This window comes from Carya illinoinensis, chromosome 3, assembly GCF_018687715.1.
Source record: "Carya illinoinensis cultivar Pawnee chromosome 3, C.illinoinensisPawnee_v1, whole genome shotgun sequence".
NCBI lineage: Eukaryota > Viridiplantae > Streptophyta > Magnoliopsida > Fagales > Juglandaceae > Carya > Carya illinoinensis.
In genome coordinates, this window is record NC_056754.1 from 40813773 (window position 1) to 40828690 (window position 14918).

Genomic DNA, 14918 nt, shown 5'->3' on the forward strand with positions numbered 1-14918 from the left:
AAGTGTGTACAAAGGCAACAAATGTGCACAAGAAACACGCAGCGGATAACGAAAGTCATAACTAAGTACCAGAATTTTTCTTAACATAATATAAGCTATTTAAAACATGCTTAAATAAAATATTACAAAACACAAATACAGTTTTAAAACCATAAAGAAAAGCATAACATCAGCAACTCGGCGGAGCCGCATCCTCGGGCTCAGCCTCCTCCTTCTCATCCTCCAAACCTGCACCAAAAGCTAACGGCTGGTCCGATGGCTCTGAAAATTGGTGGGGATGATCTATGATGGAAGGGGAAGAGAATGGTGGTGACGGTGCATCAAACGGTGGCCGGACGGCGGAGAACTGGCCGGTCAAAGTGGTGGCAACGGGAATGAGAAAAAGAGAGAAGACGCACGGGACGGAAGGAAAGGAAGAAGAAAGAGAAAAGAAAGAAAAAGAAAAGGAAAAAAGAAAGAAGAAGAAAAAAAGAAAAGAGAAAAAAGGAAAAGGAAATAGAGAAAAAGGAAAAAGATGTGAAAAGAAATGAGGTTCAATCCTCACTCCGGAAAACACGCCGAAAAGAGATTAAAAACCACAAAACAACTAAAAGAAATAAAACACAACATCAAATAAATTAAAAACCAATTTAAAACACAATAATTTAAAATAAATAAACCAATATATTAATTAAATTAAAAACAACCCTTCAGTGAAAATACACGTAAAAACGGGTCATCACATCCTTCCCCCCTTAAAAACAAATTTCGTCCTCGAAATTTGCAAGATCAACCATCAGCGCCAAACAAATACAACATACAACTCTGAACATATTTGAGAGATACATATCATCGACAACTCCCAACAAATCCAATGGTTATTAACTTCACACCATAAATTGCTAATATCGACGACGCCTCTGCTTTACCTTCCGAATTTTCATCCTATTCCAACCTTGGTAACCTAATAGCCACTTCCAAAATTAACCATCAATAAACCAAATTGCACGACCAAAAGATTAATCTCCCATTAAAACTTCGAATCACTACTAAATCCTCAAAATCAACACAAAATTTGAACTCCTAAGAATCTCCAAAAATCACGTTTTCGCGCACACTCTGATAACTCACCAAAATACATAAAGGCTATATCCTCAAAATTAATATCATGAAGTATAAGCTCAAGCCACACCTAATCATAATAAAACCTTTATCACTTTTCCATAGAAAATCATATACCTCCAAAAACCTCAAATCTCCACTCATTCCTCAGTTGGCCATTGCTGCCCCAATCGAAAACCAACATTCCGCAAAATACATCCATTGATTGATGACAGAACCAGTACTAATCAACCTCCAGGCCCCAATTTGAAAACATATAACATCATCCCCAAAATACACCTGTCTCTTCTAAAGATAAGGAACATCTCCAAAAGGCCCAAGTCCTTCCCCGCCAACCAACAAGAGCGCCTATAACCTCTATCCGATATCCCACACTTCAAGCTCATAACCTATATTTTGAATAACATCTAATCTTGCAATAACTAGCTCACTATAAACTCCCATTGACTTCACCTAGACATAATCAAAACGCTCTTGGTAACTCACCCACCTACTTATACCCTCAAAAACTTTAGTTTTAGCACAACTAATTCCTTCAATAGCACTTCATAAATAAATCTCAAGACAGGCCATACTGTTTAAATCTTCAATCCATCAAAACTATTAAACAACACTCATGAATCCTAATGTTTTATTACTTCATACATATGATCATGCTACCCACCTTTGATGCATAGGTTTCAACTTCCAAGATTCATTACTTCATACTCCACACATGGTGACCTAACGATCTCCTTTCAAGCTATATAACCATATCCCCAATTCTCCCAACTAGATACTTGATCTCCAAAGAAAAGTATAGCCTCACCAATTTAAATTCCTGTGTGACCTCAAGTCACAATTAATTCTTGAAGATAGACTCAACCATTAATGCCAACCATCACTCCAATTGGTAACCCACTTCAATTGTACATTCCATTCAACTTACCAAACAACTCAAAGCCAAAAAGAGACTAGGATTTGTACTCTCCGAAATCCATACACCCTCACCACCACTATAAATGGATCTCATGTACCCCTTAGCTAAGATCAATAATCATTCTAACGTATAAGTGATCCATCACTTCCATTTCCAACATCTGTACCTTATCCTCAAAATAAACAAAAATTCATTTTCTAAAACCTGCATCATCTATTATCCTCACTCGGTATGAATCAATCCTAAAACCTATCACTATAACCTCGAGCTATAACAATTATTGCCAACCAACATACCATTGAGTAACACGTTTCGACTGAACACTCCAATCTATTCACCACTATCACGTGTCGATCTCATACGTCCTTAGCCGAAACTAATAGTCTATTACCACTATTTCCATCATCTCGACTTATATCCGCAAATCAACATGAATCATTCCTATATTTGCTTAACTTATACCCTTAACATTAGCAAATAGCTACCGCTTAAAACTTTATACTGAAAATGACCTTAAACCTACTAATAATCCGTTCCTAAAAGTCTCCAGAACATGAGGTCTCAACTTCAGTCAAATTCAATACCAACAATTAAACTATTGTTTCCAAAACCTCGATGGATCTATTTCTTCCGAACCGATAAAAATCATTTCCTAAAATCTACTATTACAACCTCGAGTTAACAATAATCATTTTCTAAACTAGCTCGATATCTTCAATCCTCAAAGAAAAACACTAATTGGATCATTACTTCCAATCCTCAAAGGAATCCACTCTAGAAAAACTTTCATATCAACAACTCAACTCGAATCAACCTCATTTTTAATGATTACAAACTAATCACTCACTAGAGTAGATCAAGCTACAGCACTAAGTCTGTAAAACTAAGAACTCAATTCTCATTATAAATCAGTCCTTCGACTCTGCAATTCTAAAACCTTTAATCAAATAAGAATCATCTTCCGGAACTTCTAAGATCAAGGAACTTACATCCCATAATAGAACAATCGACTCCCAAATCTTTCAAATTCTAAAACATTAATAGATAATAAATCATTTTCTGAAATTCTCAAGATTGGTGGTTTTAATCCAAATCATTCACCTTAAAAGCTTGTAAAATCTAAAGCCCCAATTGCCACCAAATTACTCATCCGAATCACGAAATTTACCACTCGAAATTTAATTATTCCCCTCCAAAGCTTGTCGAACTTAACACCTTAATTACCATAAACTTATATTCCTAAAATCTATAAGGCCCCAAACTTTAAAACTTTGCTGAAATTTCATAAAATCTAACATCGAAATTTGTTGAACTTACAACCTACTACGTTATAGACCACTTCATAAACTCCACGGAACCAAAGAACTCAATTATTCTACTTCCCTAAAAGATCACCCAGATCAGTCCATTCTCTCCAAGCCTCGATAATAAAACAAACCACACAAGGCGTTCATCACTAAAGATTAGATTAGACCCCTACCTGCCATGACTCCAACATTCTGAGTCTCCGTAACCTCGCCTCCAACAGTACCAGGAGTCACTACGTACATTCGAGCCCGACCTAAAAGCCTCTAGTTAGTTCTATCACTGCGACGAGCTCCACGGCTTCCTTGAACTCTAATGGGGCACTCACCCACATGGGCTCTATTACAAACTCCGCAAATTGGCACTCGTCCTTCCATACGAACACTTGAGGACGCTTGCGGTCGAGTTCCGGTCCGCTGAACAAACTTCTAAGGTGAACCCGAGCTACTTCCTTCACCAGAAAAACTCTGCCTCTTATGTCCTGGAGGGGAGCCCATACTCAAATTATTCTCTCGCTTCACAAGAGTGGCCACATCCACTAAATCCTAAAAGGTGGATATCCGGTGGCTGACCACCATTTTGCATATATCTGGTCGCAAACCTTAAATAAAATTCCCTTAAACATATCCTTAAAGTTCGTTGAACCTACACTCTCCTACCCTATAGCCTCGCTACATAAATTCTACAAAACCTTGACCTCAATCATCTTAAGCAACTTAAAGCTAATTCCTCTCCTCATTGCTACGTGAGTTCCCACCTTACAAAGATTGCCTAAACTATGACATTCCCTTCAGACCTCAACATCATACAAGCAAACCACATCGCAAAAAAAATTCAAACCTACAACACTAAAAGTTCCTGCCTAATAATAGTATCCCTGATTATACCGCCTTCCAGCCACAACACCACCTTTGACCCCCTTTAAGAAAACAAAAACAGATAAAACCAACAACATAAAACCAAAAACCAAAACCAACACCATAAAGCCAGAAACAAAAGAAACCAGCGTGCAATAACATAACTAAATAAATAAAAACAAGCAAACAAGCTCAAATCAATAAAACAAATAAAACATGTCAAATAAAAACTATACTTAAAATAAATTTTAAAACATAACTTTAAAAACATTCTGGTACTACCTACGGGACATGTGGTTTTACCCAGAGCCAAACCGCTCTGATACCACCTGTGACGCCCCCAAAACCCCACGCCCGAATACGGGAAAATCGAGACGTCCGGATGGTGACAACCCGGGTCACCATCCCATCGACGGGTGCCAAGTGTGTACAAAGGCAACAAATGTGCACAAGAAACACGCAGCGGATAACGAAAGTCATAACTAAGTACCAGAATTTTTCTTAACATAATATAAGTTGTTTAAAACATACTTACATAAAATATTACAAAACACAAATACAGTTTTAAAACCATAAAGAAAAGCATAACATCAGCAACCCGGCGGAGCCGCATCCTCAGGCTCAGCCTCCTCCTTCTCATCCTCCAAACCTGCACCAAAAGCTACGGAACCAAAAATGGTTCCGCAGGTAAGTAAAACCCAAACACTACCAGATAAAAACACATAGAACTCAAACAATATGCATGAAACATGCCCAATGCACAAAGCCCATAAAACACGATTTTTCCACGCACGCCAAAAATCCCATTTGGCCCAAAAACATATCCTTTCCGAAAAACACGCCAAAAGTCACATTTGGCCGCCAAAAATCCATTTGGCCCAATATCTCGCCAGAAGTCCATCCGGCCCAATATCTCGCCAGAAGTCATCTGGCCCACGCCAAAAGTCCCATTTGGCCTCACAAACCATTATCCAATTTTAACCGTATACACCATGACCTCCCCTAGGGGTCATCCGCACACCCTGGCTCCAGTGTCACACCGTAGAGTACCACCACGCATGTGACACCTAACGAGCGATGCCCAGTTCCGCGCCCCGCGCGTTCGTAGCCAAGCATCCTCTAGCCCTCGCCAGCGAAGGGCCATGGAGTCGGTGAGTAGGGCGATGCCCGGTTCCGTACCCGGCGCGTTCGTAGCCAAGCATCCCCTAGCCCCGCTCCCGTCATCGCTCTCGACAACTCAGGGGACATCACTCAGTTTATTCCGCTCCCGAGTGACCAGAGGAGCTCCACCGAGATAATAACCCATCCCGGCTTGGGCTCGTGATACACACGCACCCGCAATACACTTACGCCAATACACAGGCTTTTCACATAAATCCACAAACACACGTGCATGCACCATGTAATGCCATAACAATGGATAATAAAATAATCCAACAATCATAAATCAAATAAACAGGCAACTCCGTCCTCCATCCATCCGACCCCCCGAAACTCCTCGGACTCAATCCGGAATCAACCAACCAGCAGATAAAATAAATTGAATGAGCGATATATATTTAAATCTGAAAATAGAGTTTGGAAAATACTTACAGCGCTATACGGTATTTTTAGAAAGCTCGCGGCGTTGCAAACGGCGGAGGAAAAGCAACGTAACAGTGTAATTTACACTGTGTCCGTGGGTAATAAATTACCCATTTTTGAACGGGGACAAACCAGGGCTTAGGATTGATAGGGAATGGCCTAGGGATGATTGTGAAGCTATTGGAAGTGGTGGTTGGCCGTGGGTGGCGGCGAAATCGCCGGAAATGGCCGGAAAACGCAAATCGGAAACTAAGCTCGTAGGAGCTGTTCCGGTGGTCGTTGGAGTCCGGAAATGGGTGGGTTAGGACGGCAAGGAGTCGGTGATGAAGTGATAAAGAGGTGGTGGCCGGAGGTGGAGCGACGGCGGCGGATCGAGCCAAAAACCGTGTGGAAAGAAATGGCTCTAGGTGGCTAACGGCTGGCCTGATGGGGGAGATATTTGGTGGGGTGGTGCGCCGGAGGGAGGGGGTTCGAACGAGACTGGCAGCGAGCCAAACGGTGGCCGGACGGCGGCGGTCTGGGCTGAAGAAGATTCCGGCGACAGGGGCAAAAACAGAGCAGGTGCAGCGACTTCCGGCGGCTCTCGAAAGCTAACGGCTGGTCCGATGGCTCTGAAAATTGGTGGGGATGATCTATGGTGGAAGGGGAAGAGAATGGTGGTGACGGTGCATCAAACGGTGGCCGGACGGCGGAGAACTGGCCGGTCAAATTGGTGGCAACGGGAATGAGAAAAAGAGAGAAGACGCACGGGACGGAAGGAAAGGAAGAAGAAAGAGAAAAGAAAGAAAAAGAAAAGGAAAAAAGAAAGAAGAAGAAAAAAAGAAAAGAGAAAAAAGGAAAAGGAAATAAAGAAAAAGGAAAAAGATGTGAAAAGAAATGAGGTCCAATCCTCACTCCGGAAAACACGCCGAAAAGAGATTAAAAACCACAAAACAACTAAAAGAAATAAAACACAACATCAAATAAATTAAAAACCAATTTAAAACACAATAATTTAAAATAAATAAACCAATATATTAATTAAATTAAAAACAACCCTTCAGTGAAAATACACGTAAAAGCGGGTCATCACAATAAAGCAGCTGGCCTTCAACTTTGACAGAACAGAACCATGCACATGCAGCAGCAGATTTGTTCTCTCTTTTCCGAGTAGCTGGACGTGCAGCAGGAGATCAATAGCATCTGGGGCAGCAGGAGAACACATGGGATCATGGAAGACAGCTGGACGGAAAGCAGCAGCAGCAGATTTTATTTCTTTCTTTCTTTCGTTTAAGCTGGACAGAGTATTTAATTAGCTAGAGGCAGCAACACATGGGAGCAATTTTTACTTACTTCTTTCCGTTTAGAAGCTAGAGAGAGTTATTGTTTTTTTTGGTTTTTTCATTCGGCTACAGTTGAGCAACTGAGTTCTTGAAGTTGCACTTGTTTTCCCGTTTGAGTTTTTCTTTCCGTATATAGCAGTAGGGCAACCTTGACTTTATTTTCTTTCTCTTCCGTTTAAGTAGCAGAATTTTCATTTCATTTTCTTTGACTTTTCTTTCCTAATATAGATTGGTATTCGGCAGTTTTTGTTTTTGCCTACAATGCTTTGTTGTTTTAAGAATTTTTATTAAGTATTAAGAATTGTTTTAGAATTTTATCTCATTAATTGTAATACCTTAATTTCTTTCAAGTGTGCTAGTTGGTTTCATGCAACAAGAGAATTGTTTTAGAAGTTTTTAATCAAGTATGCTAGTTTGTTTCATGAAATAAAGGAATTGTTTTAGAAGTTTTTAATTAAGTGTACTAGTTTAATTTATTGCAAGAAGGGTTTGGTAGAGAGCTTTTGTTTTTGTTTTAGTTGGGTAATTTAATTGTTGTTTACTTATTTCATGTTATTTATTTTTATTGTTTCATTAAGCTTTCATTTTAATAGTGATTACAATTGTTATGGTTTAATTTGAGAATTTGTGATTTAGATACAATGATAAACCCTAGAATATTGATTTTGAGGCTTTTCAATTTTCAATGCATGTTTTGTCAATTACTTTCTAATCTAGTTTAATTCTTAATTTAGTTTTATTAATCTCTGAATTTAATCTATTAGTCATTTACATTCCAATCCTACAATCAAAAATCTAAAAATATGAATCTAGTCCATGACTAGTAACCTCTTCCATCCATTGCACATATCATCCTCTTGTTTTCTCTTTGTGAAGTTTTTCACATTTTTCAACGAGTTTAATTTTAAGTAACTTTTCCTGAGGACACGATCTAGGAATTTATTCCTAATTATTACACGACATCCTCCTGCACTTGGGATAGCTAGTGCTACTCATTTTTGAGTGAGTCACCATCCCCCACGCTCCATCTCTCTCTCAGTAATGTTTGGAAACCCATTTGGGTTCTCCCATTCTGCACAATCGTGCACCACTCTGCCATATCACCGCCTAGTCCACCAGCTTCCCCTCTCCCTGGCCATCATCCAGAACCAAACCCAGCCCCTCACGGTAGCTCCTTCCCCTTCATTGAGCACCCAACCCGAAATGGGTTTTACTCCCTCTCACAGCTAGATCTCCTCCATGCACCACCACCCAAGGCCTCCAGCCTACACCATCAACTCCATCGACCTTCATAAGCCCCTCCGTGGCCAACCCAAGACTCCCTTAGCTCCCCTTAGATTTCTCAGTTTTGTGATCCATGGCCATCACTTCAAAACACTGCTCCACCGTTGCTCTGCCATTTTTGGCATCACCTTTGATCTTCCATAGTTGCCTGTTATCGTTGTAAGTATTTTTTCAAAGAATTTATTGAGATTTATAGATATTTTTACACTAACTTGTTTTATGCAGTCTGATTGGTTGTGTCGGGCATTGGGTCTAAGAAGTGGGGATTTATGTGTTTTGGTTGTGTCGGATGTGGGCCTTAGGCTAGATTGGAGGATGGGTTTACTTGTAGAGTTGGACTGTGATTGGTGTATTTTATCTTATGTGTGATATGCCATGACATCAAATATACTGTTTGCATGCATTTTCATTTGTCGTGTCTGAAAACTGGATTTCCGTGTTAAGAAAGGATTTTGGGTATATATGTAATGAATGGAATGAAAGAAAGAAAAAGGAACTATAGAGATGGTGATAAGCAGGGACGGTGGTAGAGTCCTGCATGTGATTCCCGCCTATGGTAGCTATAGGGATGGTGGTAAGTATGAATGGTGATAAGTCCCGCCTGTGATTCTCATCTACAATGTAAGCTGTAGGGATGGTGGTAATCAAAGATGGTGGTAAGTCTCACCTGTGATTCCCGCCTACAGTGAATGAATGAATGGATTTAGGTTGGGTTATTTTTTGAGAAAATGGCAATTTATGATTAAATGGATAAGAGGATCATTTTCTGAAAAAATGGTGGATTTATTTATGGGCCATTTTCTGGAAAAATGGCGGATTGTATTTAATGTTGTGTTTTGGGTCAAATGGGATTTTTCGCGCGCGTTGGAAAAATGATAGTTTTGACCTCATGCATGTTTCATCATGTGAACACATACATGTTGGTTGCATTAATGTGTTTTTACCTCTTGGGTTGTTTGGTTGATTACTTACTAAGATTCATAATCTCACGTTGGTAATCCTACCCTACTGTTCCATTTCATAGAATCGTAGATCTTGATGCAGAGAAGGACATCGAGCCTGAGGGATTGCCTCTGCTAGAGGAGTGACATGTGGTTGCTTTTCGATCATGGGATTCATTTTCCCCCTTTTTGTTATGTATTTAGCTTATTGCTTATTTGCTGGATAACTGTATAACTATTTTGAAGGACTTTTATTTTCGTGGTTTTGTATTTAAAAATACTGGTACTTAGTTGGCTATTTTTATTTATCCGCTACGATGTTTGTTGTACACTTTTTGCATGTACACATACTTAGCACCTGTCATTTGGGGTGTGCGACTCGTGTTATCATCATCCCAGTTTCACGATTCCCACATTTTCGTACGTGGGAGTCGAGGGCACCACATGTGTTGTGAGTTATCTTCCATCTTTGACTATAACTTTTTGTAGATTCCCTAGCAGGCAAAAAGAAAACTGTTAGGAAATTGATATCCGCACAACGAGTGTGAGAGATGAAAGAGGAATACCATAGGAAGTGACTTATCGAATTAGATAGGTAGACTGATGCCTATTGGCAAGAGATAAAGTGTCTAGAGCACCATTGCACCAACGTGGTGGACATAGATAAGAACGCTACCCACCTCTTTACCTAACCACGTGGATGGATCGAGATAGTTTCAAAGCGAGGCTATCATGGGATGGAGCTAAGTCTAGCTAAGCAACTGAGGAGCACACCACAACCATCGAACCTTAGCGTGAGACATCAGGATCATCAATATCATCTACTCATCAAGCATGACTGCTTGTTCAAGGTCATGTATCTGGCAGAGACGAGGAGGAGGTCAATTAGAACATTGACCTTGGACACTTTGGTAACATGATTTATGGCTCCACTAATGAGTTGCTATACTATGTGCCTCAACATACCACAATAGTAGACCTTGACCCACCCAATCCGCATCGACTAGTGACTCTATGTCCAATGATGGACACTAGGCTTGGTGAGCAACATCTTCTCTTTTATGTAAAAGTAGTAGCTTATAGTAGTACATGAGTAGATTTTGAGGATGAAATCCTTTTTTAGGAGGGAAAGATGTAACAGCCCACCAAAAATTTAGTGGATGAATTTCTTTAAGCTTTACAAACATCATGAAAACCTCACCAAGGTCTCATGAATCTAGCAATCGCTTAGGTCTTAATCTATTAGCATAGTAGCCCACATAAGTGTCAAAAATACGATTTTATTTATTTGAGGTACTTAGGAGGGTGAGATTGAGTAATAGTCTATACAGTTAGTCTAAGATGAATATTAAGGATTTTATGGTGCAATAAAATGATTTTCATTTTCTGAAAAACAATTGTTCGCAAACTTATTTTTGATTCGTTCGATGCACTTAAGAGTTGAAATTTGTGAAATGAAGTGCACTCATAGTTTCTTAGGATTATTTAAGATGTTATGGTGCAAAGTTATTTTCATCATTTTCTGAGTGAATAGTAACATGTGTTAGCCCCATGTGGCATGCAATCCAGTCATTTGTGGATCGCAGTGTGGAATGTCCAAATCAATCTAGAAAAGTTTCATTTGGACCCTTAGCCACACATGGTGAATAGTATAAGACACTTGATACCAAGAGGAACCATCAAACGAAAATGTGAAGGAAAGGAAGAAAAATCAAGCTTTATAATCATGCCACCAAAGCCAAACTTTATACCATGCAACCATCCATTTTTATGCCAAATTAGAAAGGGTTTCAACCCTAGTGAAACCCTAAATACCTTGTGAAAATCGAAACCCCAAATGATTTTCCAAACCCTAATTGAAACTGGTTTTAGCTTAGTATTTAATCACTTGATTAAATTACTTTCAAATGCTATTAAAAATTATAATTCATGTCATCATTTCATACCACCGAAACGCACTACTTATGCATGGCTTCTTGGGGATGTTTCCCCAATGCCCATATTAGTCCAAAATAGTGGTTGATGGAAGGGTAATCAGCCACATCACCAGACTCACCACCACCCCATCACACAGCAACTTCAAGGCACAAAACATTGTGACAAACCCATGTGCTATAAGTACATAGTTTTGGGCATGGTTTTGGCTGACATAATTAGTTCATGTTTGTGTCTAGTTTCCGTTGATATAGTTTGTGTGATTTTTCATGGTGTTTTGATTAGGAAAAGTCAGCTTAAACATGCAAAGATTATAGTGGGCCATAATCTAGATAGTCTATGGTTTTTTATTTCTTTTATTCTATTCTTGACTAGATCTTGGTCATATCTTTTTATGGTTTAGAGTTAACATATTAATATGCAAGTTGGATTTAAACTTGTTGCATATTGAGAGTATTTACTAAGAGTTTTGCATGTTATGAGAAAGTTAGAAATTGGAGGTGTAAAAACAGTTTCTGTTTTTAGTAAGCTCAGATCTTTTGTTGTGAAACCATGTTCCTCAGGTCTTGATATTCACATTTATTATTCTTAAGACTTTAACCTTTGTTAGGAAGCTATTTTGAAGATTTATGGTTATGATCTTGAGGGAATGAATTTTTATGAATGTTCAGGTATGGTTGAAACACAAACTTAAGGCTTACATGTTGTATTGGGTTTCTAGGCAATTTTTGCCATGTGATCTTGATTTTAATACTTATATGAATTTTAGGACTTTAATGTGAAGCATGTGATGCTTTTTAGTGATGGATTACTTCATGGAAAATGTTAGATCTAGTGATCTGATTGTATTGATGGACATTTTGGGGGGTTTTTTTTTTTATCTTTGACTTGTTTGTTCAAGCATGCTATTTCTTAGGACTGATTTATAAACATGTTAAGAATATGTTTTTAAACTTTTGGAGTTCTTGGAGTTGATTCGAATGATAGACCAAGAACATCAAGCGATTGCTTTTTGTGGTCAAAAGACTTGATGTTTTGGCTTGAAGGAAATTATGGTTTTCATGATTTGTGTTTTGTTAATGTCCTAGATTAAAGCATAGGATATGATTTTGTATGTTGCATTATTCGGTTATAGCATGAAAGTTAGAGTTTGAAAGAATTGCAACAAAAAGGATTTTAGCCTTAGTGTGTTTTGGACTACGCTTGGTTCTTGTAGCTGTGTTGTGTTTTATATTTTTCTAATTAGATTTTTTTATTTAAGACAAAATTTAGGAATGTAAATTTTGGAGTTAGGATGTGATATCCTTACGTTAGGGCTAATATGGTCATTCCTCACAAGGGGTAAAATGGTAATTTTACTTTGAATCAATGATTTTATATGTCTAAGTATACTAGTGAGGCTTTTCTATATGATGAAATATGATGGATTTTATGTACTTTAATAAGAGGGTAGTCCCTAGCCTTGATAATAACTATGTACGCATGATATTTGCTCAGAGGGTAATTCATCTTCATGCTTATATAATTGTGTTTTATTCAAATAGTGTTTCCTCGCCATAACTATGAATACATGTATTCCTACTAGAGGGTGGTTCCCCACTAGGCATAAATTATGTGTTCATAGATCAATTTACATGAAATAGTTCATGCATATTCATCACCATTATCTCTCATTAGTAGTATTCCCATAGGTGTTTAACCAACTGCAATTCCCTAGAAGTCTCACTCGTGATTTTGTTCACTGGAACCATAGATCTTGATGTAGATGTAGCCGAAGCAGAGTTTCTTGACAAAAAAGGAATGATCCCGCCCAAATCATAGAAATAGAGGCTTGTCTCTATTATTAGTTATTTTAAATTTTGTTAATGTATAATTTTTAGTTAGATGACAAACCATGTTTGGTTCATTGTACCTAGATGTAAGCGATGAATAATTGGCGGATGTATAATATTATTTGGGAAATAACAATCACATATTGATATTATTATTAATAGATAAACCTATTATCAGTAAAGACCTCCAATACAATTAGAATTTAGTCTCTGACTAAACCTTTATTTATTTCGCTGCAACATATTTTGAGTACCACCTCACTGATCCATGATTACGCCCCTAGACTGATAGTAAAAACTATAACGGCCTGCCATAATTCATTGGATGAATATATTTAGACTTTAGGAACATCGTAAAAAACTTTAAAAGGTCTTATGAACCAAGCAGTCACGTAGGCTATAATTTGTCAACATAGTCAGTTTCTTACTGTACGAAACATGATTTTATATATTTGAGGTACTTAAAAGTATGAGAATGAGAAAAGATCTATGCCATTAGTCTCATATTAATATTTAAAATTTTACTGCACAATAAAAAAATTTTCATTTTCCAGACAACAAATGTTCAAAAATGTGTTTTGATTTATTCTAAGCACTTAGGAGTATAAATGTGTGAAACAAAGTGCACCCCTAGTTTCGTAGGATTATTTGGAATTTTATGGTGCAAAGTCATTTTCACCATTTTTGGAGTTAATAGTAACTTCTATGTTAGCATCATGCAATAGTAACTTTTGTGTTATCGTCATGGAGCACGTAGTCCTGTTGCTTTCAAATCACAATGTGGCATGTCCAAATCAATCTAGAAAATTTTTATCTAGACACTTGGAAAGATGTTAGCCACACTTGGTAAATAGTATAAGACACTTAGCACTAAGAGAAACCATGAGAAGGAAATGTGAAAGAAAGGAAGGAAAATCAAGCTTAGTAATCATGCTACCTAAGCCAAACACTATTCTATCCAACCATTCCTTGAATGAGGCCTAATCAATTTAAGCCCATTAAGGTCGACCAAAATGCACCACCTATGCATGGCTTCTTGAAGAAGTTTCCCCATTGCCATGAGTGTACTTCCACTACCCAGGTCGATCCCAAATAGTAGTTGATGGCAGGCAATCAGCCACCTGACCATAACCGAATACTGTAACCCATGGTTTTGGGCATGCTTTGGATAACAACCCATCACCAAAAATTCACCATCACATTCCCTCTCAACCCCTCCCGCAATATATGAGTTTTCCATACCTTGTCCCTTGGGCTTTTGTCCCTTTTGAAACGCTATCTTGGAGAGAACTCAAGGAGAAAATTCAAACAACTTTTCTAGCCTTTTTTGCTCGAATTTTTGGAAGCCTTTGTAAGTAGATTCACATGAAAATCTCTTCACATAATTGTTCCCCTTTGAGTCTATTTTCGATCGTATATCTTGTGTGATTTTTCATGGTGTTTTGATAACTTAAAAGTCTATTTAAGCATGGAAAGGTCATACAGGGCAATAATCTAGACATTGTGTGATTCTTTATTTTTTGATGAAGTTATTGGCAAGATCTTGGTCCTCTTTGTATGGCTTAGATTTAACATATTACATGCAAGTTGGATTTAAATTTGTTGCATATTTAGAGTTTTCACTAAGAGTTTTGCATGATATGAGAAAGTTAGAAACTAGAGATGTAAAAACAGTTTCTATTTTGAATAAGCTCGGATCTTTTGTTATGGAAGCATGCTTCTTTGGATTGATGTTCACATATGTTGTTCTTAGGACTTTGATCTGTGTGTTAGGAAGTTATTTTGAAAATTTATGGTTGTGATCTTGAGGGAGTGATTTTTTATGCATGCTAAGGTCC